Source organism: Equus przewalskii, chromosome 16, assembly GCF_037783145.1.
Source record: "Equus przewalskii isolate Varuska chromosome 16, EquPr2, whole genome shotgun sequence".
Taxonomy (NCBI): domain Eukaryota; kingdom Metazoa; phylum Chordata; class Mammalia; order Perissodactyla; family Equidae; genus Equus; species Equus przewalskii.
Genome location: NC_091846.1, coordinates 33,638,614 through 33,661,353, shown reverse-complemented (window position 1 = coordinate 33,661,353; position 22,740 = coordinate 33,638,614). Strand labels below are relative to the sequence as shown.

General features: G+C 35.8%; 2 long non-coding RNA genes across 2 annotated transcripts in view; one reads left to right on the top strand and one right to left on the bottom strand.

The window, feature by feature from the left end:
* The window catches only part of LOC139076467 (uncharacterized), a 17,540-nt gene extending 12,701 nt beyond the window's left edge, over window positions 1-4,839 (bottom strand). The window contains exon 1 of the long non-coding RNA XR_011528103.1: window positions 4,561-4,839. This is a non-coding gene — a long non-coding RNA (uncharacterized lncRNA). The remainder of the gene's footprint in view (window positions 1-4,560) is intronic.
* LOC139076468 (uncharacterized) lies at window positions 4,764-22,740 on the top strand. Its single transcript, XR_011528104.1, has 3 exons — window positions 4,764-4,947; window positions 6,681-6,812; window positions 19,099-22,740. It is a non-coding gene; the product is annotated as an uncharacterized lncRNA (long non-coding RNA).

The following is a 22,740-nucleotide window of genomic DNA, read 5'->3' as shown; positions in this document are numbered from 1 at the left end:
GATGGAAGCAATTTAAAAAGAAATTGAATGGAAATATCCAGAACTAAAGAAAATATAAGATTCAGTATAATATATATATATATATAAACACATTAAAAAACTCAAGCAAATCTCAAGCAGGATAAGTAAAATAAACTCATATTAATGTAAAACTTGAAAACACAAAAGAAATAGACTATAAAAGCAACCAAAGGCAAAAAGAAGTTACCTTCAAATGAGACAGAGTTGAGTCTCTCAAACACTGTTTTCTCAACAAAAAACATGAGGAAATTTAAATTTGCGTGCATATTCCAAGATAATAGCAAAATTTGAGTACTGCATTATTTAATATTACCTTGAGTGAATATAGTAGACACCAAGTGGCTGTTTAGCTTAGAAAATTGTTTCCTTCTCTAATTACAACTCTGAGTGGCTATTTTTGTGTTATATAATTCTGTCTCTATCTTCCATAGCTTATGTATCAAAGAATTTGGTTTTTCTTAATATTAATAATCAGTTTCTTTCTTTCAGAAAGTAAATTTGTGTAGAGATAAATGGAGACTAGAATTTGAAGATGAATCCTTAGTGATAGTACCCTAGTGTGAAGACTCTTCTTGTCTTATTTTGTTTCTAACTAAACCAAACATATCTAATAAAGCAACTTATTAAATCTTTCTGAGTCTCAGAGAATAAAAAGATATACAAAATAAGCAGATTCTTGCAGATATCAATTGACATAGTCAACTGACTAATAGTGTGATATCATCTAATAGGTAATAAATGGTATATATTTCTATTATTGCACTTTGTCATATATACACATTCCTCCAAAAATTGAGACACATAAGAAAAGTGCTAGCCATCAGTCCTGACTTTCTTAGTTGTCTGTGTGTGTGTGTAATGGGGGAGTGGATGCATGTTATGAGATGGAAAAGACCAGTGAGATTCTCCCTTCCAATGTGGTGCAATTCAATTTACCAAGGGACACAGTCTTTTTATTCAAGCAGCTCAATTTGTGCAGCAGTTGTACAGTCTATCAAAAAATTCTAATATTGAGGGCGCCGGCCTGGTGGCATAGAAGTTAAGTTCCCACACTCTTCTTTGTTGCTCCAGGGTTCACTCGTTCCGATCCCAGGTGTGGACCTACACACCACTTATCAAGCCATGCTGTGCCAGGTGTCCCACACATAAAGTAGAGGAAGATGAGAAAGGATGTTAGCTCAGGGCCAATCTTTCTCAGCAAAAATAAGAGGATTGGCACCAGATTTTAGTTCAGGGCTAATCTTTCTCAAAAAAAAAATTCTAATGTTGGGGATTGAAAAGACTTCTTTGAAGATATAATATTTCAAATCAGCCTTCAAGGTTAAGCCTCATTTACAAACCCAAGAATAATATTGGAGTTAATGCAAGAGTTTGTATTAGAAGGATGAACAATATAGAAGACCTGAGGTGTGAGGGAACTGGAGATTCTGGTGGAAGTAGAATTGCAACGATTAACTGTTCAGACTGAGGAGAGAAGGATGTGAAATCAGGTGGGAGTTTATATACCAGGAATGCTCCTCCAGAGTGATGGTCAAGGCTATAATTATCACCTGTGGATTATTTTCAAATTTCACAAGTCCCTGTTCCTAAAATATGCCCAAAACTTTTAATTGTGCATTCATTATACACATTCATTAAAAAACTATGAAGAAAACACTTTTTATAAAGCAGCGTACTCCACACAGAAACTGGAGAGAGAGCAAGAGAAAGAGAGAGTAAATATTTTAAATGAGTATGGGTATTATCCAACTAGGTCACCTAGCGATAAAGTGTATTTAAAATATGTACTATAAAAGTAATTAGATTCAGGCATTTGTTTAAAACCTCATGAATACTCTCAATGACAAACATAATTTAAATCTAATATTAGTAATTAAATCTTAAATTTTCATTACAAGTTGTTTTTGTGTGTGTGTGAGGAAAATTCACTCTGAGCTAACATTTGCTGCCAATCCTCCACTTTTTGCTTAAGGAAGATTTGCAGAGCTCATATCTGTGCCAATCTTCCTCTGTTTTGTGTGTGGGTCACTGCCACAGCATGGCTGCCAACAAATGGTGTAGGTCTGCCCCCAGGAACTGATCCCAGGCTGCCCACGTGGAGCATGTCAAACTTAAACACCAGGCCACAGGGCTGGCCCCCAAACGATTTAATCTTTGTGAGAGTTGATCAAAAGGATGATTGATCATGAACCATTAAAAATGGTAAATTTTGTTGCAAAATAAAATGATATTAAGTATTGTGGTTTCTATGTGATATCATTGAAATGCATTGATAAAATTAGGCAGCCCAGGACTAATCATCAGCTGCCAACGAGAAAATGTAATTCATGTTCTGAAAACCCTTTGTAGCAAAAGTTTCTCCTTGGTTAAAGGAGAACATGGAAGTAATACTGAGGGCTTTCTGGGAACAAGAAGGCATTTATCACAGCTACTTTGTAAATCAATGCTATATTATCTGGAACACATTCATTTGGAATTTTTAAGAATTCTTATGACTTTAAAAATTAAAGTCAAACTTTTTATCGGTTCATGAAAAGAGAATTCACTAATCAAATTAATCATTTACACAAGGTTATTAGAGGGGATTAAATTCACTTAAGAAAGCGACATGTTTTCAAATCATGAAGCAAATTGTCCATACTGTGAGAAGTGAACACCTTTTTCCACTCTTGGTTTTCAAGAGGAGGAATTTTCTCTAGCAGAACTTTTGGCCTCTCTTTGTCCTTTTCCTCAAGTTATCTCTAAGGCAGTAAACTAATTTACTGATCAGAAAACTCGAGAAGAATAATGCTTCAGGGCAAGCCAGTCATTAGGATGACCTCAGCTGCTATTGCTCCAGGGCCTCAGCTCAGCGAGTGGAGGCCTGTCCAGGTCCAGCACTGCCAAAGATGGGCAATTTTGGCATTCAGAAAGCAGCTCCACTTGACTGCCACACTGTACTATATCCTCAGTCCAGCCATTGTAAGTAATAACAGGGGTATTTTGTTGGCTTTCTTTATTGTTTTATACTATTTCTCAAATTAAACAGTTTTCAGTCAGTGAAGAAAAACGCTACTTATTGAACACTGACTGGTGCAAACCAACACATAGAAATAACATGCCAATCATCCAAAATGTTACTGCTCATTGAAAGACGTGCTGGGAGATATTTCTATATTTGTCTAGTTATTGGTTTACATTATTATTGAATTTAGCTAACAATAGAAAAATAAATTATTTTCTAATTGCCTGAATCCCAATCATCATGCTTTTTAGAGCTGGAGCCAGCTCAGAGGAGTTTGGCAGTTTGGTGGCTTCTATGTGTTCCTATGATCTGAGAAATTACGAAAATGCTGCTGTTGCAAGGCTCCATCTTTCCAAACTGTGGGTGCAATTTTAGAATATACGGCTTTGGGCAGGCCTGGTGGTACAGTGGTTAAGTGCGCACGTTCCTCTTTGACAGCCTGGGGTTCAACGGTTCGGATCCCGGGTGCGGACATGGCACCACTTGGCACGCCATGCTGTGGTAGGCATCCCACATATAAAGCAGAGGAAGATGGGCACAGATGTTAGCTCAGGGTCAGTCTTCCTCAGCAAAAAGAGGAGGATTGGCAGCAGTTAGCTCAGGGCTAATCTTCCTAAAAAAAAAAAAAAGAATATATGGCTAAAGTGAATGTCTGAACAAATCTTGAATTTGAAAGTGAATAATGGAACAAAAGCAAATTTGAAACCAAATAACAGATTAAAGACAAGGCTTGTTTTCAAAAAGTGTTATGAATAGATAGAGTATGATGTCAGATTTTCTCCACAGTTTCAGAGGAATCATCATTGTTTTTTTTCTTCCCCCGGACCTGTGAATAGCTGATTCAATTCCATTTTTTCCCAGTAACTTCAAAGATAATGTGTGTAGATGCAATTGAGAAGGTCCAAAATAAATCTTAAATACATAGTGTGCAGAGGGCATAAGCTAAGAAGGATAACTGTGATGGAAAGTAGGAGCTAAGAGCTTTGGACCTACATATTTCATGTATACGTGTGTGAATCAAGGTGTGTATATGTATATATCTCTATCTCTGTGTATCTACCTATCTATCTTTCTATCTATCTTCTATCGATCTATCTATCAACATCTCAATGGCAATGCAAAGAGAAAGTAAAGATATTTTTTAAGTAGTTGGTACTCAGTATAACCAATAAATCTAATGAAAACCATGTTTTTGCACAGACCAAAGAGTAATCATATATTTATCCTTTCTATACAAGAATCTATAATCTTATAAATGGCAAAGGCCAGACAGTGTGGAGAAAAGCAACAGAAAAATAAAGGGCTCTGAATAATATTACAGTTTTATGAAGGACATGAAAGAAATTCTATGCCAGATAATATTCATACTCTCTCAGCAAAATATACTTGTACAAGCAGAAATAATGAGAATTAAAATCTATAAACTCAATGCAGAGTCTCTGTTCTCATTGTGCTTTGCAACCAGATGCAGACCCAGGAAGACATGGCCAATTTTTTCTTGTAATCATGCCAAGCAGGAAAAAAAGGTACATTACCAGAATTAACGTGCTGTATGACTTTGTGAATGCCCCTTCAAGCTGTCAGTCTTCTTGCCAGTACTACAGCAGTGGCGTTAACCAACAGGAGTATGGACTTATTTCAAGCCAGGTGTCGAGCAATTTGAAATGCATGAGTTCCTTGTTGTGAAACAATCATTCCCTCTGAGGCTCATATTGTCCTCATCACTCCATGAACTCCGCACACGGTGAATATGCATTTACTTGCTTTCCTACATGCAAATTTCCAAGAAGACTACAATATTGCTGCCTCCCACGCTCTTTACAAGTTCTTGTAGCGGGAATCAGGAAGGCAAGCTGCAAGAAAGAAGGCAGGCACTGGAGTTGAAGACTGTCCTAAAAGATTCTACAACAATGGCATCACAGGTGAGCAACAACAATCCAACAGATGGCCTCTGACATAGACAAGTACACAATTTTAGCAGTATTTGAGAAATCTCACATGATAGAAATAAAATGAAAAATTTCAAGCTGTAAACACAATGGGAAATCCTAGTTTGTTGTTCCTAGGATTTATTTTTACTATTTCTTAGCTGATTGTCTTTTTCAACTGTTTTCTTCTCTGTCACAGAACATCAAAGTTAATTATGAACAAAGCCCTTAGTGTGCTTGACTTGTTTTTATTTGGAAACAAGTCTTATAATATAATTTCTAACTTTTTTGTATCTCTTAGTAGATTCCAATATCCTCTCCCCATGGGCAAATTAAAATGATAATTGTACAGATATGAGTCCCCCAAATGATGGATTCATAATTATTTCCTAATGTGCCAAGATCTAAAATGACTTTAAGGGACTTAATTTAATTATTTAAGCTAATTTTAGCAATGTTACAATCAACAGTGATAAATATATTCGGAAAATATGAATTGACCATGCACAGTCTATCGAAAGATCACAGATAGGAAAATTCTGTAGCTGAAATCACACTTTCTTTTTCAGGAATAAGAAATTTATGGTGGAAAATAGCAAACCAGTCCATTAGAATGACCAGAATTAGTAATGTGACTAGATTTTTGATAGAAACATAGATTCCATATTCAAACAGTATAGGACCCCATAATAGTTCCCCAATTCACTAGCTGTATGGCTTTGAGAAAGAAAATAAATCTCTGTGCCTCGATTTTCTCATCTGTAAAATGGACATAATAGTCCTTATTTTATAGAGTTACTATAATAATTACGCTTGTTAACACTGTTAGAGTGACAAGAATAATGCCTGGAATATAGTCTGTAGTCAATAGAATTTGAATATTATAGCTATTATCGTTCTGTTCAACTTAATGTCAAACTTATCTCCAGTGCATTTAGGAAAATATAGAAAAAAAGGTCTGCGGTACCTAAGAAGGAAAGAAAGATGTCTAAACTCCCCCCTAAATTCTCTTTAATGGTGATTTATGGTTTTGTTTAGAAAGCCCATCCACACAGATATAAGGTCATTTTAGAAATAAAAAAATATGAACTATTTTAAATAATCCATCAATAATATACATTTATATGGTCTCTTATATTGTTCATTCAAATATTTGTCTCAAAAACTGCCTTAGGACTCCCAGGAAGAAGTTTTAAAAAATATGTTGAGCACATTTCCGCATACATGGATATATAAATAAAATATGCCCAAAAGCTTTTTTAGAAAGCTATAAGCTAAAAATTTGCCCATAAGATGATATTCTTGAGTGAGTATTTTTATGGCTAAGATATAAGCTCTGTACCTTAATTACAGCAGAAGGAATAGTGCTGGTCTCATGAATTTAGTAAACACTTCCCCTAGAAGAGTATTCACCAATTGGAAAAAATAGATCCATGTCAAAAGATACATAGCTTTATAAAAATATGATGCTAACAGAATTTTCAGTGCAAATTAAGGTTGCTTCTAAAACAAGGAACAATGAGCAACATATTTGCAAGCATAAAAAGAATTTTGAATTGCATCTGCAGCTTTGTTTGCAATTATAATACAACAGTCATTCATCCCATTATGAAGGAGCTTGTGAGCTCTGTTAGCTCCTTATTAGTGTTATGAGACAAACAACAAAAAAATCTCGTATTGTGTGTTAAGCCTGTTCATAAAATATCTGAATTCCCCCCCAACTCAAGCTGTGCATTAAGTTCCAAATAGTAGGAGGAAATTGTCCTTACTCTCCAAGCACATCATGAGTATTTCCAGGAACTGCTTCTCAGACCACATGGAACTATAACAGAAAGAGAAATTTGGATCCTCCACTGCAGGTAATTTTAATTTTTTTAAAAATCACAGAATATCTTCTACAGCATATTTGAAAATTTAATGTTAAAGTCAGAGTTTTATAAGGGTGGGTTATTTAGGAGTCTAAAGATAAGTTTTTAAACTAATAGTTGAACATTATCCATTCTCTTCTAACAAACTCTGCTGGATAAAGACATATTTTTATTGACTTTTATAACGAGAAAAATGGGTGTGCACAATAAATAGGTGCGCACAATCACTGAGGTTGATGGCTTTCACTTACCATTAAATACAACCTTTTTAGTGGGATATACCCCTGACTGAGCTTCAGTGGGTGTCACTCTCTGTCATGAGCTTTTATCCATGTTATGTGAATCAAACTGACTTTATAGACTTTCCACTTGTGATCATTCTTACTGATCGATTGCAAAGGTCACAGCGTTGGAGTATGGACACTGCAGAGTCATAGAATGCTCCTGTTCTCCCAGCCCCAAGACTTCTGCCCAGTTTGCTCCTCTCCATTCTTCTTCTTCTTCTTCTTTTTTTTTTTTTAGTGAGGAAGATTGGCCCTGAGCTAACATCTTTGCCACTCTTCCTCTATTTTGTATGTGGGTTGCTGCCACAGCATGGCTTGATGAATGGTGTGTAGGTCTGTGCGTGGGATCCTAAGCTGGAAACCCTTGGCCACGGAAGCAGATAGTGTGAACTTAACCACTATGCCACCAGGTTGGCCCCTGCTCCCTCCATTCTTGACCTCACTTTCACCACCCAGTGCTTGCTCCCTCAGTTTTTCTGATTTGAGAGGACATCTGCAATATACTCAGTCTTGGCTACACAGTGAGAAGAGAAGAGAGGATATGCCCCACAATGCTTTACTCTACTTGTTGCCATCCTTCCATCCTCTCAATCAGCCTTCTGTTTATGGGAAAATAGTTGCTTCTTTAAGCAAGAGAAATTCTCAAAATTAGCCATCTATCAGATAAGGACACATGAGAAACAAATAGCACTGACCCAAGGCTACATTATCCAGCCAGTCCATCCATCCATCAATCAATCTAACAGTGAAACAAAAGAGTTTGATATAACAAGCTAAAAATAAACCTGCTGAAAACTTACCCGAATAATGGCTCCTCAGGTGTACAGGCCAGGTGATCTTTTCCTCAGATTACCAAAAAGTAGGGGAAATATCACCTCAAAACACTAAACTTGAAAAGTTGGTAAAATCACCTATGTACAGTGGGAAATGTAGGTTGGAGCTCAATCTGTTCAGAAATGCCACAAAATCTCAATTTGTCATTAAGACGAAAGGAAAATTAGAAACGTCTTTAATCAACTGATGATTCCTCATTTGTGCCCGATGTTCTGCCCACCAACCTATGCAGAATTAGTTTGTTCTTATCAACAGGTGGGCATCACTCGGCCTTGCTGGGTCTTCTGTTCATTTGTTTGATGTTTCATCCCACAGTCAGTTATAGTTTTTGTTAATATCAGTTATTTGAAAATCAAGCAAAAGAAAAATTGTAAAATTGTATCTTAGCGAAAAAAATTCTGAACATTTTTCCAGTGAATAAATTATAATTGTTAACAATAGGACTAGGAAGCATCAAATATTTTATCCTCAAAAGTCATATCTAGGATAAAAACTCCTTCATTACGAACATAGAAAATGATATATTTTCCAAACTAAAGAGTTGCACAAAATTTAAAATTTGTGAAACAATCAATGAAATTGTCAGAGTACATAAAGTCGTCATCAGTAATTAGGATAATCAGAATTTTTTTTAACTTTTTATTGAGATTATGATAGTTTACGACCTTGTGAAATTTCAGTTGTCCATTTTTGTTTGGCAGTCATGTTGTAGGTACACTACTTCACCCTTTGTGCCCACCCCAACCCCCCCCCTTCCCCTGGTAGCCACTAATCTGTTCTCTGTCTACATGTTTAACTTCCTCATATGAGTGGAGTCATATAGAGATTAGGATAATCAGATTTTTTAATGTTTGTGATATAGTGTTATTTAAAAAGTGACATTTTGTTGCTTTTCTGAAGTGCCATAAACAAGGAATTAAATGTGAAATAATTTGGTTGTATAGAGAAGAATTTTACTAATGATGTAAATATGTTCCTAATGCTAGTATTAGGCAAGCAGGCAAGCCAGAGAGAGACCACTTCATTTACAATTGTATAAAACTAATCCATTTTGGCCTTTTGTATTTTCAAAATAATTTTTATAACAATGTCTCTCAAATCTCAGTTATCATAAAGCAATTTGATTTGGCCTTCTAACAATAATGAGACGCATATGTCTACACACACACATGCACACCCTACATATATATTTAACCTAAAGACCTATAAATGATTATAGACTGTGTGTATATGTGTATAGACATAATGTATATGTTACCATATTTTTTTTTTTAAAGATTTTTTATTTGTTCCTTTTTCTCCCCAAAGCCCCCCTGGTACATAGTTGTGTATTCTTCGTTGTGGGTTCTTCTAGTTGTCTGATGAGCAGTGCCATGTCCGCGCCCAGGATTCGAACTAACGAAACACCGGGCCGCCTGCAGCGGAGCGCGGGAACTTAACCACTCGGCCACGGGGCCAGCCCCTATATGTTACCATATTTTACATGTCAAATTCTAAATTCTAAATTAGAGATCCAAGATACTGTTACTGTGGCTATAGATGATTCTGTTGATATGATTTCAGTAATAACAATGGAAATGAATATACATTTTACCATAATAGGTTTTAGTATTCAAAATAAAATGAAGTATTTCAAAATTATTTATCTAGTTATTTAATCATCAGAGTTTTTAACTAAAATTCACCTAATGGAGAGGCCAACGACTCCATTGCAGTTCACGTTCCTCTGACTGAAATATAAGAAAGAGGTTGAAAATTCTTTCTCTACATTTACATCTGTAAACTAAATTAATTACATATTTATATACTTGTAATCCCAAATATTGATGATGAATTGCTAAGAATTTGCATTGACTATAATTTGAATCTTCTGAGGCACGACGTAAATTATTAAAAATGAAATTTTTTTTATTTATGCTGAGAAAAAGAGTCATCCTTCCCTTGACTCCCAAAATACTATAATTTCCTAGTTCTTATCTTGCTAAGTCTTACTAAGCTAAGACTTCTTGTAAAGCTACTTCACCAACTTCTCCTCCTGGGTAAGAGTTCTTTTAGTTTCAAGTTACAGAAACTCAATTCACATGAGTTTAAGGAAAAGAGGGAGTTCATAGGATCATGAAATTATGATCAAAACCCAACCAGATGCCATTCAAATCTCTCTCAAGGTTTTTTTCCTACAGGAGAAAAAGACTATGAAACGAATTCAGCCTTAAAGAAGGAAATAATTGGTTACTTGAAACCAATTTCTTGGTAAAGTAAACTGAGCAGGAGTTAAAGAATTTTATCCACTCTGAAATTTAAATAAAGTTGAAAGACGTTACTAAATAATTAGTGAAATGTTTAGGTTACAACCCTGTTATCAAGAATTTTACTTAGCACCTTTATAGGTTTGGGTCTCTAAAATGGCTCAACATTGCTATTGAGTAATGAGGAAAATTTCCTCAAGTATCTTCAGGATCAGATCTCAAGCTCCAAGTAAAATCTTGGCCAATATTTAACTTCAGCTATCTGACTAGGTAAACCAAATTTAATTGAGACAGTAATTCCAAATCTCTTGAAATAATATGTGTTGTCTGAATGGTTAAAGGTCTTTAGTCCCGGGGAATTTTTTTTTTACTGTGGTGGAAACACTTACGTGAGATTTACCCTCTTAATCAATTTTTTAGTGCACAACTCAGTATTGTTAACTCTAAGCACAATGTTGTACAGCAGATCTCTAGAATTTAATCATCTCACATAACTTTAACTTCATACGCCTAAATAACAACAGCCCATTCCTTGCCCCCCAACCCCTGGAAACCACTATCCTACTCTTTGCTTCTATGTGTTTGACTGTTTTACATACTTCATATAAGTGGTATCATGCAGTATTTGTCCCTCTGTGACTGGTTTATTTCACTTTGCATAATGTCCTCAAGGTTCATCCATGTTGTCGCGTTGCAGGATTTCCATCTTCTTAAGGATGAATACTATTCTGCCGTATGTATATACCACATTTTCTTTATCCAGTCATCCATCAATGGGCATTCGGTTGTTTCTACGTCTTTGCTATTTTAATAGTGCTGCAATGAACACGGGAGTGCAAATATCTCTTTGAGATTCTGATTTCAAATCTTTTGGATAAATATCCAAGAGTGGGATCCCTGGATCACAAGGTAATTCTATTTTTAATTTTTTGGCAGAACTTCCATACTGTTTTCCATTGGAGCTGAATTATTTTATTCCCCCAAAGGCATACAAGGGTTCTAATTTCTCCACATCCTCGCCAACACTTATCTTTTGGTTTTTTTGATTAAGAGCCATCCTAACAGGTGTGAGGTGATATCTTATTGTGGCTTTAATTTTCATTTCCATGATCATTAGTAATATTAAGTATGTTTTCATATACCTGTTGGCTATTTGTGTGTTTTATTTTGTGAAATGTCTATTCAAGTACTTTGACCATTTTTTAATTATTTGTTTTGCTATTGAGTTGAAGAAATTCCTTATATATTTAGACTATTATCCTCTTATTAGACATATTATTTGAAAATATTTTCTCTCATTTCACAGGTTCCTTGTTCACTCTGTTAATTTTTCTCTTTGCTGTGCAGAAACTTTTTAGTTTGATGTCATTCCACTTGTCTAATTTGGCTTTTGTTGCCTATCCTTTTGATACCATATTCAATAAATCATTGCCAAGATCAGTGCCAAGGAGCTTTTTCCCTACATTTTCTTCCAGAAATTTGATAGTTTCAGTTCTCACATTTAAGTCTTCAATCCATTTTAAGTTGATTTTTCCACATGGTGTAGGATAAGAGTGCAAGTTTGTTCTTTTAGATGTGCGTATCTAGTTTTCTTGGCACCATTTATTGAAGAGACCATCTTTTTCCCATTGTGTATTCTTGACCCACTTGTCAAAGATCATTTGACCTTTTAATGCATGGGTTAGTTTCTGGGCTGTCTTTTCTGTTCCATGGTCTCTATATCTTTCTTTATTCCAGTACCATACTGGTTTAATTACTGTAGCTTTGTAATATCTTTTGAAGTCAGAAAGTGTGATGCCTCCAGCTTTGCTCTTCTTTCTCAAGATTGTTTTGGCTAGTCAGGGTCCTTTGCTGTTCCACGTGAATTTTAGGATTGTTTTTTCTATTTCTGTAAAAATTGCCTATTTTGGATTTTGGTAGTGATAGCATTGAATCTGTACATCACTTTGAGCAATATGGACATTTTAATAATATTAAATCTTCCAGCCGTGAGCACAAGAGGTCTTTCCATTTATTTGTGATTTCTTTGATTTCTTTCATCAATGCTTCTGCAGTTTTTAGTGTACAAGTCTTTCATCTCCTTAGCTAACTTTATTCTTAAGTATTTCATTCTTCTTGATGCTATTGCTAATAAGTGTTTCTTAATTTTCTTTTCAGACATTTTGCTGTTAGTGTATAGAAAGGCAACTGACTTTTGTGTGTAGACTTTCTATCATGTAACTTTACTGAATTTGTTTATTAGTTTTAACAGGTTTTTTTAGTTTTGTTGAATTTTTAGGGTTTTCTATATATAAAATAACGCCATCTGAAAGAAGAAAAAATTTTACTTCTTCTTTTCTGATTTCAATGTTTTTATTTCCTTTCTTTTGCCTAGTTTCTCTGCCCAGCACTTTCAGTGCTATTTTGAATAGAAGTGATGAGAGTGGACCTTCTTGCCTCTTCCTGATCTTATAGGAAAAGCTTTCAGTTTTTACAGTTGAGTGTGAAGTTAACTGTGAACATTTCATATGTGGCCTTTATTATGTTTAAGTAATTTCCTTCTATTCCTATTTTTTTGTGAATTTTTATCATGAAAAAGTGCTGACTTCTATCAAATGCTTTTTCAGCATCTATTGAGATGATAATGTGATTTTTAGCTTTCATTCTGTTAATGTGGTATATCATATTAGTTGATTTTAATATGTTGAACCCTCTTTACCTTGTTGAATCATCCCTAATTGGAAAAAATCCCCCTTGGTCATGGTGTATGATCCTGTCATGTATTGTTAAATTCAAATTGCCAGCGTTTGTTGAGGATTTTTGCATCTTTGTTCATCAGGGATATTGCCCTGTGGTTTTTGTTTGTTTTCACAGTGTCTTCATCTGGCTTTGCTATCAGGGTAACTTGGGCCTTATAAAATAAGCTTGGAGATGTCCCATCTTCCTTAATTCTTTGGAAGAAATTAGGAAAAATTGGCATTAATTCTTCTTTAAATGTTTGGTAGAATTCAATAGTGAAGTCATCTGGTCCCGAGGTTTTCTTTGTGGAGGGTTTTTGATCACTACTTTAGTCTCCCCACTAGTGTAGGTCAGTTCAGATTTTCTGTTTCTTTGACTCAGTCTCGGTGGTTTGTATGTTTGGGAATTTTTTCGTCTCTTCTATATTATCTTTGTAGGCATATAATTATTCATAGTAGTCTCTTATGATCCTTTTTATTTCCATGGCATCAGTTCATTTTTTATTTTATTTATTTGAGTTTCTTTTTTTGTAGTTAGCCTGTCTAATAGTTTGTCAATTTTATCTTTTCAGAAAACCAACTATTAGTTTCATTGATTTTTTCCCTAACATTTTGTAATTCTCTATTTCTTTTTTTACGTTTGTTTTATGTTTTGTCTTTGTTCTCAGTAGCTCCTGGGTGTCTTAGAATGCTGGGTCCCATAATTGTTCCAAGACAGGTGACACAGAAATCAGGGACTTCAGTGGGTCCCAGAAAAAATTAGAGCATTGAATGGATGGTTTCATCCAACCCTTCTCTCCCCAGAGAGAAGCCAGCAACTTGGGGCTTCCTCCCGATGACATGGTGCTGTGCCAGGGGTAGGGCTTTTGGTAAGAGAGTATCTTGAACTCTCTTACTAGTTTTGATGTGGCTAGATTCACACTTACCCTGGATACAAGTCTCTCAACTAGTGTTTGGATTTCTCGCAAAGGAAACTGGTCTGTATTTTGTTGTTGAATCAATGTGCCCAGGTAGGGAAGACGATCCAGGATTTACTGAACATCACCAAGTCTTGGGGAAATTTAAATTTAAGTTCAGAGTTAATAAAGCAAGCCAGTAGAAAAATATTTTCGTGTTAAGTCTAGCATAAGTCTTTGTATATTTGGTAATTTAAAATATTTAGTATTTAAGATAACTTGACATATTACAATACCTAATAGATTAGCTAGCTTTGTGATTCCATGCAAATAAATTGAGTAATTGATTTAGGCCTATACTCTTAATCCAAAGATAATGAGAATTTTATTTATTTTGTAAAATGTAAGGGAATATTTAAGTGCATCATATTCCGAGTTTAACTTATTAGATTCATAAGAATTAATTACAACTGAGTAATGATTTGTTAGAAAATTAAAATGTTTTAAAAGGTAATCAGATATTTTAAGTGTATGAATACACTTCAATATTTAAGGACATTTAGTTAAACTATGCTATGAAAAAGAAATCTAAAGTGTTTAGTCACTTTGTTAGAATTATAAATAAAATGAAAAGATATGGAAGTTGAACTATAATCTTAAGGAAATATTAGATACTGAAAACAGACTCATTAACAAATAGATAAAGAAAAGCAACTTCAGGTAATCTTTTGTCTGCATAAAAACTGCCTACAATGACACCAGAAACCTCATTTTGACAATGCCCGTAGTTAGTAAAGACATTGGAGTGGTTCCAGTACAGAATGTATTGCTTAAGAGCCCAGGATGAAGATTTGGAGCTTGGAACTTAAAACTGTAAGAAGCTCTTGCCTTTTCTCCATTCATATCTCTGCTCTGCTTGCCTCTGTTTCTTCCTCCATGATGACCACATCTCTCCTAAGACAGATCGATTTTCTTCATGTAGCACAAAAGGCGGCTGACAAGTACCATACACCTACATCTTAAAGATGATGATTCAAATGAAAGAGAAATCTCACTTCCACCTGCAATTCAGAAAATTTAGAGGAAGGGAACAGATTCTTCCATCTCTTGGACCAAATTGTATAGGGTGATATGGCTCTATGTTTGGCCTAATTTCAGTCACGGGCCCACCATGCCACCGGACTAGACACCAGGAATGAGAGTTGCACAAGATCACCTGGAGAAAGGATCCTTACAACAAAGGGATCTGTGGTGTACGTCTTCGTGTCTCCAGTACCAATCTCTATATCAAGTGTCAGAACTGTTCATACTTCTTGCCAGTTGCCCGTTTCCTGAATGCCTTATTGTGAGCTCAAATATGCTTAGCATAGCCCCTCTTAAAGCAATTTTTCTCTCAGTTTGCTAGATTTTAATCCAAGAATGGTCTGTGACTATTTTTAGTAGTATTAATAATCATAGTAATAATAATAAAGCAATGGTTATGAAGGTTATAAATTTTTTCCGTAGCATTTTTTTTTTAAAGATTTTATTTTATTTCCTTTTTTCTCCCCAAAGCCCCCAGTACATAGTTGTATATTCTTCGTTGTGGGTCCTTCTAGTTGTGGTATGTGGGACGCTGCCTCAGCGTGGTCTGACGAGCAGTGCCATGTCCGCGCCCAGGATTCGAACCAACGAAACACTGGGTCGCCTGCAGCAGAGCGCGTGAACTTAACCACTCGGCCACGGGGCCAGCCCTCTCCGTAGCATTTTTTACAAGATATATGATATTGATATTTCTTTATTTTTAAAAAAATAACATAAACTTCTATACTTTAACCACTCAGTGACGACAGGACGTTCTATACCAATTCAATTTGGAGGACACACTTTATTCCAAGGGACTAACATATCCTTAGAGGCCATAAATGATTCTTGAACAAATGGTCTTCAAACCATCCTGAGTATCCCTCACATTGCACATTGTCAAATCCCTATGGTTACTCTTATATCTGCTTTGATTACTGTTGGGAAGAACCAAAACATATCAATGTGCGATAATGGAGATAGGTGAGCCATTGTTATAAAGACTGCATTGCATAAAGAGACAAGTTAAATGAAATTGCTGTAATTGTTAATGAAGTTGAGCCATGTGTAATTTCTCTAAAACCAAAATTCTAAGATCATATTTGTAATGGTCTTATATTCTTCCAATCTTTAATAATGACTATTAGACATGTTTCCTTGGTAATGGAGTTAGTAAAAATGAGAGCTAGCATATTGTATATTTTAAATGTATGTAAACTAATATAAATATATTTACAAATTCAAATATATTTAAAATGTATATACACCTTTCTCTTTAAAGAATTTTTTAACTTTGAAAATTTAAAATATTTTTGCATAATTTCTACATTTTCTCCTAAGTCTTTTTTGAGTAAATTAATTGTCTCCCAGGTTATAGACAACAATATATTGCTTCTTTTCTTGGTAACTTCAAAGTTATCTAAAAAAAATGTACACAACAGGTAGCAAGTAATTCACAAATCTTAATCCAAAGAGAATATTAAGCTGATGTTGAGTTTCTATTTGAATTATTAGCCTTAGGAGATATATTTGAATTATCAGACTTTAGTAATATAACAGTCAAATAGAATGTGTGGAACTTGTTTGGAATCTGATACAAACAAATATTCTCTAAAAAAATTTATTTGTGGAAAATCAGGGAAATTCTACGATGGACTGTGTATTAGATAATAAAGAGTTATTGTTAACTTTGTTAAGTACGATAATGACATTATGGTTACATAAAAATATGTTTTCTTTATCAGTACCAATCCCACCTCCATTATTTTGTATCAGCCTCCACTGCCATTTCTGTAGTTCATACTTTAGGTAAATTGCTTTATTCTTTCCCAATGTGCTTAATACAATTAAGTTGCTTCACATTCTTCAGGAAAGAGAAGGGAAAGGGAAAGGAAGGAAAAATCATGGAGAAGAGAAACAAACCTACAGCTAAGGCATAGAAAATTGACTGATTATCTTTAACCAGGGGTAGGTGCTCATTGGTACACAGGACAAAAAGTCTGCCTCATACTAACATAAAGCCTGGCCATAAATCCACGCTAACATCAGCACAAACAGGGTAGAATTCTGTCTTAGATTTCCTACATAAACACTACACACCTCTCTCAGCCTGTATCTTTAAAATTCCCTTGCCTTTCTTAGGCTTCTCTTATTAAGCATTTTAAGTCTAATTTTTAAGTAGAATGGGGCTCAGTGGGAACTGCCCTCACTCCTGAAATGAATCTGAATGCTTTTCTCCCTCCAGATAGTAATGTTTCTGAATGGAAAGTTCATTAGAAACATTCTCTTTATTTCTGGGAGTGATAGCTAGCAAATGCCCCTCCATATGCACAGGAAAGTCTTTCTGAATCTCCTGCGCCAGGGAAGCCTCTGTCTGCCAGGAGCATCTCTGCAACTGGCCTCAGCTGCTGGCAAAGGTAACTCTTGGGCCACACATAGCAGCAGGCGGACCAGCCTCCCATGCACGCATTTTTGTGTGCATCATCAAGCAAAGCATTTATGAGTTGCCAATTTGCTCAGGCAGGGCAACATGGAGAAGCAAGCCAGCTTGATCTTTGGCACATCTCTCTCATCACAAACTCAATCTCATTTTTTGGCCAAGCCAACAAATAGTTATTTCAAAAGACAAGGCTCATGTTAAGAATCTCAAGTGATTTTACTTTAATTTACTAAATATCCATAATGTTTGAACCAAATGACAACATTAATGTTAATGATCTAAATTTTCTATTCAAAAATATATTCCTCAATGGTAACAATCACTAAATTTAGCCTTTCCTCCTTTCTCAAAGTATAATCAAAATAAAAATTGAGAATTGGAAAAGAAATGAGACAAAAGAGACCAGAAGAAAGGAGTTAGAAAGAAAAATGGAGATAGAGAATAAGAAAGATTAAACAATGTTTAAGGCAAAAAGTAAGAGAAAAAGCAAAAGAGATGAGGAGAAAATGATGATAAAGTTCAGACTAGAAAAAGGAGAAAGAGCAAAGAAATGAGAGGAAAGGTGGAGGAAAGAGAAGAAAAGATATTCTGAAGTTGAAGGTATTCTCATATTCTCACCTTCTCTTCTTGTCTAATTCTCATAATCAGGTGCCCATTCAAGGGTCATCTGGAATGTGTCATCATTCAGTTTTGTAAAAACGTCATTCATACTGGAATTTTCGTTTTGTGTCTCAAAATGTTACCTAACAAAATCTTTACCTATAATAAGGACCAAGTATGCAATTCCCTCACTAATGATTAGATCATGCGTAATGTATCAGAAATGTTGGATGTGACCCATTATGTAGCAGAGACTTCAGCTTCAAAGACGCTTGTGTGCTACCATCGCTTCAATCAAGAATGAGCTTGAGCAACCTATTTTCAGCTCTACAATAAGGGAAGGCACATCACTGTGACTCATTCGCTTTCTCTGAAATAGTTTCAGTCTCTCACTAACCCTACATAAATAGTCATTTTCAGATGATTTTAAAATAGAGTTTTTGTTCATGCCAAAGAACTGACCTTTTGAATAACATCACTCTTTTCATTCTTAAGAAAAGCAACAATTTTCTTTTATGGCTTTTCAGCATTATCTACAGACTAGTTTTCTGCCCCATGTGGATTTATTTCAAGAACAAATATGATATTATGTTGGATAATCTATATATTAAAAAGACTATTCAGATGGTGACTAATTCTTCTTAAAATTTTCCAAGTTCATATTGTATTCAGACAGCCCCACAGTATTACGTGCAATGAGGTTTTTAGCACAGAAAAATATGATTCTTCAAACTTAAAATGTACTGCTTATAGCACACTTCTTCTCCATGTGAACAAACCTTCTTTGGTTTAGGAGACTTCACAAATTAAAAATATTTTTACCAAACAATTTGTTCAGAGTTACAATATGAATGATAGCATGTTGTACAGTGTTCTAACTTAATTAAAGCTATAATGCTTTTTTCTTGGAGTATCGATTAACGTGAAAAGCTTATCTTTATTATTTAATTTAGACAGTCGAAAAATAGAAATCCAGAATCATGAAAAGATCTTAAAAATATGGGGTTGACCTATGGATAGGATTTTACAGAGGAGGAAGTCAACAGAAAGTTGTATATTAAGGGTATATGTCTAGAAGATGGCAGATCTCAGGGGTCTGAATTCCTAGCTCTAATGTTTTGTTTCATTCTGGTTTTTAAGTATCACTCTTTCTCCTGATTGATGACTTTCTCATCCTATCTTATTTGTACAATTCCAGATTGTGAATATACAAAATCAACCAATCAGACCACATCTAGGCCAAATCTACCAGGTAAATACATGCTATCTGCTTACTTTGAGGGATAAACCTGTTTTCTTGCAAGACAAATTAATGCAAAATATAAAATTTAAATGACAGAAGAGGAGAGAGAGGACAAGAGGAAAGAGAAAACAGGAGAAGAACAGGAGAGTTTCCAGGATAAAGCCATGAACTCCAACGATTTGAATTGCACTATGGAATTAAGAGACAGTTTGGGAATATACGGAACAGGCAGAGAAGCTGGAGAAAAGAAGGAAGATAAGTGTCACCAAATTCAGGATAAAAATGAGTTTTCAGAAGACGAGATCTGGTAGCGATGTTAAATACTCAAAATGTGAGTATTTAAAAAGTTACCTGAAAATAATTTATTCAAAAAGAAGTCAGATTATATTATAAGAACAAAATTTGTGTGCAAAGATACTTCTATTTACATACTGTGCAGGTTTCTCAATATCTATATTTCTGGATAAAAATAATTTCAGTCCAGAGAAACTGTTTCTTTACGTATTTTTATTTGTTCTACAGACTTTCCCATTTCTAACAGGCATTCAATCTACATAAAAGCTATATGTCTTTAAAATACATTTTTTTAAAGCACCCAAATTACGAGTTTGAGTCAGATTGTCCTCATTTAATCTTGGTTGTAACCACCTACTCTCTATGTGATATTGGGCAAGATAGTGAACATCTGTGGCTCATTTTCATCATTAGTACAATGGGAGAGGAATAGTTCTTAACTTGTCAAGATAACAGGAAGAAGGAAGATAATGCAATGGATTTGGAAAAATGCCTGACTCATCATGGTCAATACATTGTATTAGTTGCAGTCCCAACAAGCAAAAGAATTCCTCTCAGATGTGTTTAACTGAGGAGCAGTTACTGGAGAATCTTTTCAAAGAGGTGTGTGGAAAGTTCAGGGAGCCAATAAGGAATCCGAGACACTCATGGACTAACAACAGTGGCGAGTCATTTATACACCTAAGCTTGAAGGGGGAACAGAGAAGCTAACAATACTAGTGCCTGCGGAGAGCTGGAGCTGTGGATGAGGAGAGCGCTTTCTACTTCTTGCTACTATCACATGCCTGCCTGAGCTTTGCCTTGGTTCAACCCAAGGACGACAAAGGAGCCCAAGTGATCCAGCCCTTAGGAGCAGCTGCCTGGAGCTCAGAGCACAGAGAAGCGGAGACTGTATAAGGAGGGGGAAGGGGGAATTCAGTTTTATAACCAGAACGTTCTACTCCTTTTGTCATTCAGCCTCCATTTTTGTCCTTCACTTGGATGAATCTGTTTCATCCTGAGAGGTACTATCAGCCATCATGTTATCATGGGATGATGTCAGTTCAGTCATAATGCCTTCTAGAACATAAATTGTAACAGGAGCCATAGCCAGTACTCTTCGCAGATGAAGAGAGGGAAAAGGACAAAAAGAAGCAAACACTTAACATAAAATATAGCTGCAATGATACCTACTATGTGTGGTCATAAAGCCTAAATTGATAACCATTGATTCCTTCTTATGTCACTATTTTGTGTTCTCCTCAGCTTCTGTCAGCATCTCAACTGGTCTGGGTTCTTTGCCCAGAAAAGTGTCTCAAGTCATCATTTCTGCCAGATCCAAGACCTTAATGATCCTGTCCTTACTGGGTTGCTGCAGTTTACTTTCGGTCGTTATTATTGGACATGGATTATTAAAATGTGTCTCAGTGAATCTCCTTGTGTAATTCTACTCAAAGTATTTAATTTAAAAATTGTGATGATGGGGCTGGCCCGGTGGCGCAGCAGTTAAGTCGCACGTTCTGCTTCTTGGCTGCCCAGGGTTTGCCGGTTCAGATCCCAGGTGCGGACATGGCACTGCTTGGCATGCCATGCTGTGGCAGGTGTCTCACATATAAAGTAGAGGAAGATGGGTATGGATGTTAGCTCAGGGTCAGTCTTCCTCAGCAAAAAGAGGAGGATTGGCAGTAGTTAGCTCAGGGCTAATCTTCCTCAAAAAGAAAAAAAAAAAATTGTGATGATGAGACCATTTACACATGTGGCAGACCACAGAGGTCTGCCTGCCATCTGCTACACATACAACCATAATACATAACTTTACATATGTGTGTTCCAGTGTAAAGGAACAAACAATGCATGTTAAGATGCTCAGGGACTAGTAATAGCAGGAAGCAATTTCTACCTGTAGGCCTGATATTGTTCTCGGAACATGAGAGCTGACTCTCAGCCACTGCCAGATGGCTGAGCTGAAGCAGAAGGGAGCAGAGGAAGAAATAGCTGACTACCTTCTCATTCCCTCTTACTTCTTGCTTATGCCTCTCATTGACTGCAACCTACTGGATACCAAAGGCCAGGGAAGAGGAGTGATAAAACCCTGAGGCCTCAACCCACCACAACACAGAGCAAAGCAGAGCAAGGGGACAATGAGTCTGGTTGAGAGAGAGAGAGTAACTGGCATATGTGTGTTAGCTATTATTATAATTTTATCATTGTTAATCTGGCTTCAGTCTTATTTCTACTGCTTCTGGGGCACTGGTGAATCTAGCCTTGGACAGCCTTTCCAACAAAAATTAAGCTAATTCTGTGGCATGGGTTATACCAAATAGCTTTTTATTTTTTTGTTTTTTGCAGGGAAAGATTTCCCCTGAATTAACCTTTATTACCAATTTTCCTCTTTTTTTTCCCCTTCCCAGAGCTCCAGTGCATGGTTGTATATCCTAGTTGTAAGGCATGCCAGTTCTTCTTTGTGAGCTGCTGCCACGGCATGGAAGCTGACAGACAGGCAGTGTGGTTCCACCATCAGGAAGCAAACCTGGGCTGCCAAAGTGGTGAGCGCAGAAGTTTAACCACTAGGCCATCATCAGGACTGGCTCCCAAAGAGCTTTTGTGACAAAAAATAATCGGGTGACTTTAATTTCCTTGGGGTGTTTAAGGAGTTGGATTTTCAGACTTTATTTCTATATGATGGTACTGTATTCCTTGAAGGGCGAATAACAAAGTCAGTCACACAGAGGTAACTGCCGTTATAAGTTAACACTTTACAAAGAATGATCTGACATTCAGCTGAAGGCAAAAATGGGTGAAGAAAATAGTCCACATACTTGGAAAAGTATTGTAAAGGGAAAGAATTGAGAGAAATGGGAATTAGTGGAAAAGGTCAGCGTCAAACTTGGGCAAGGTCCAGACTTCAGAAGAAGCAAGGGTTAAAGCTCTGCAAAGTGTTTTCTAATTTTCTAATTTTTATGACACCTTTATAGTCTTAGAATTATCTTGTAAATTGGATTCCCTAATGGCTTAATAATTTTAGTTAATTACAAAATACTTAGAGGTGGCTACAGCATTTATTTCAGCAAGCAAATTTAAAAATCAGGACAATACGAGTGCCCAGGTGTACAGTGTACAATCCAACACTTAGTTTCTTCCACAGTGAAGAAAAAAAGATTCATACTGTCATGGGTGATCGTTAATGACTATATGTGGTTCCTTAAAGTTAACACTTTTAATGTTTCCTGAAAATTTATTTGAATTTCTCTTGTCTACTTAGAAATAAATTTAGGAAAAACACTTCATTTTTTGTGATCTGGAATCCCCAGTAATAAATTGCCA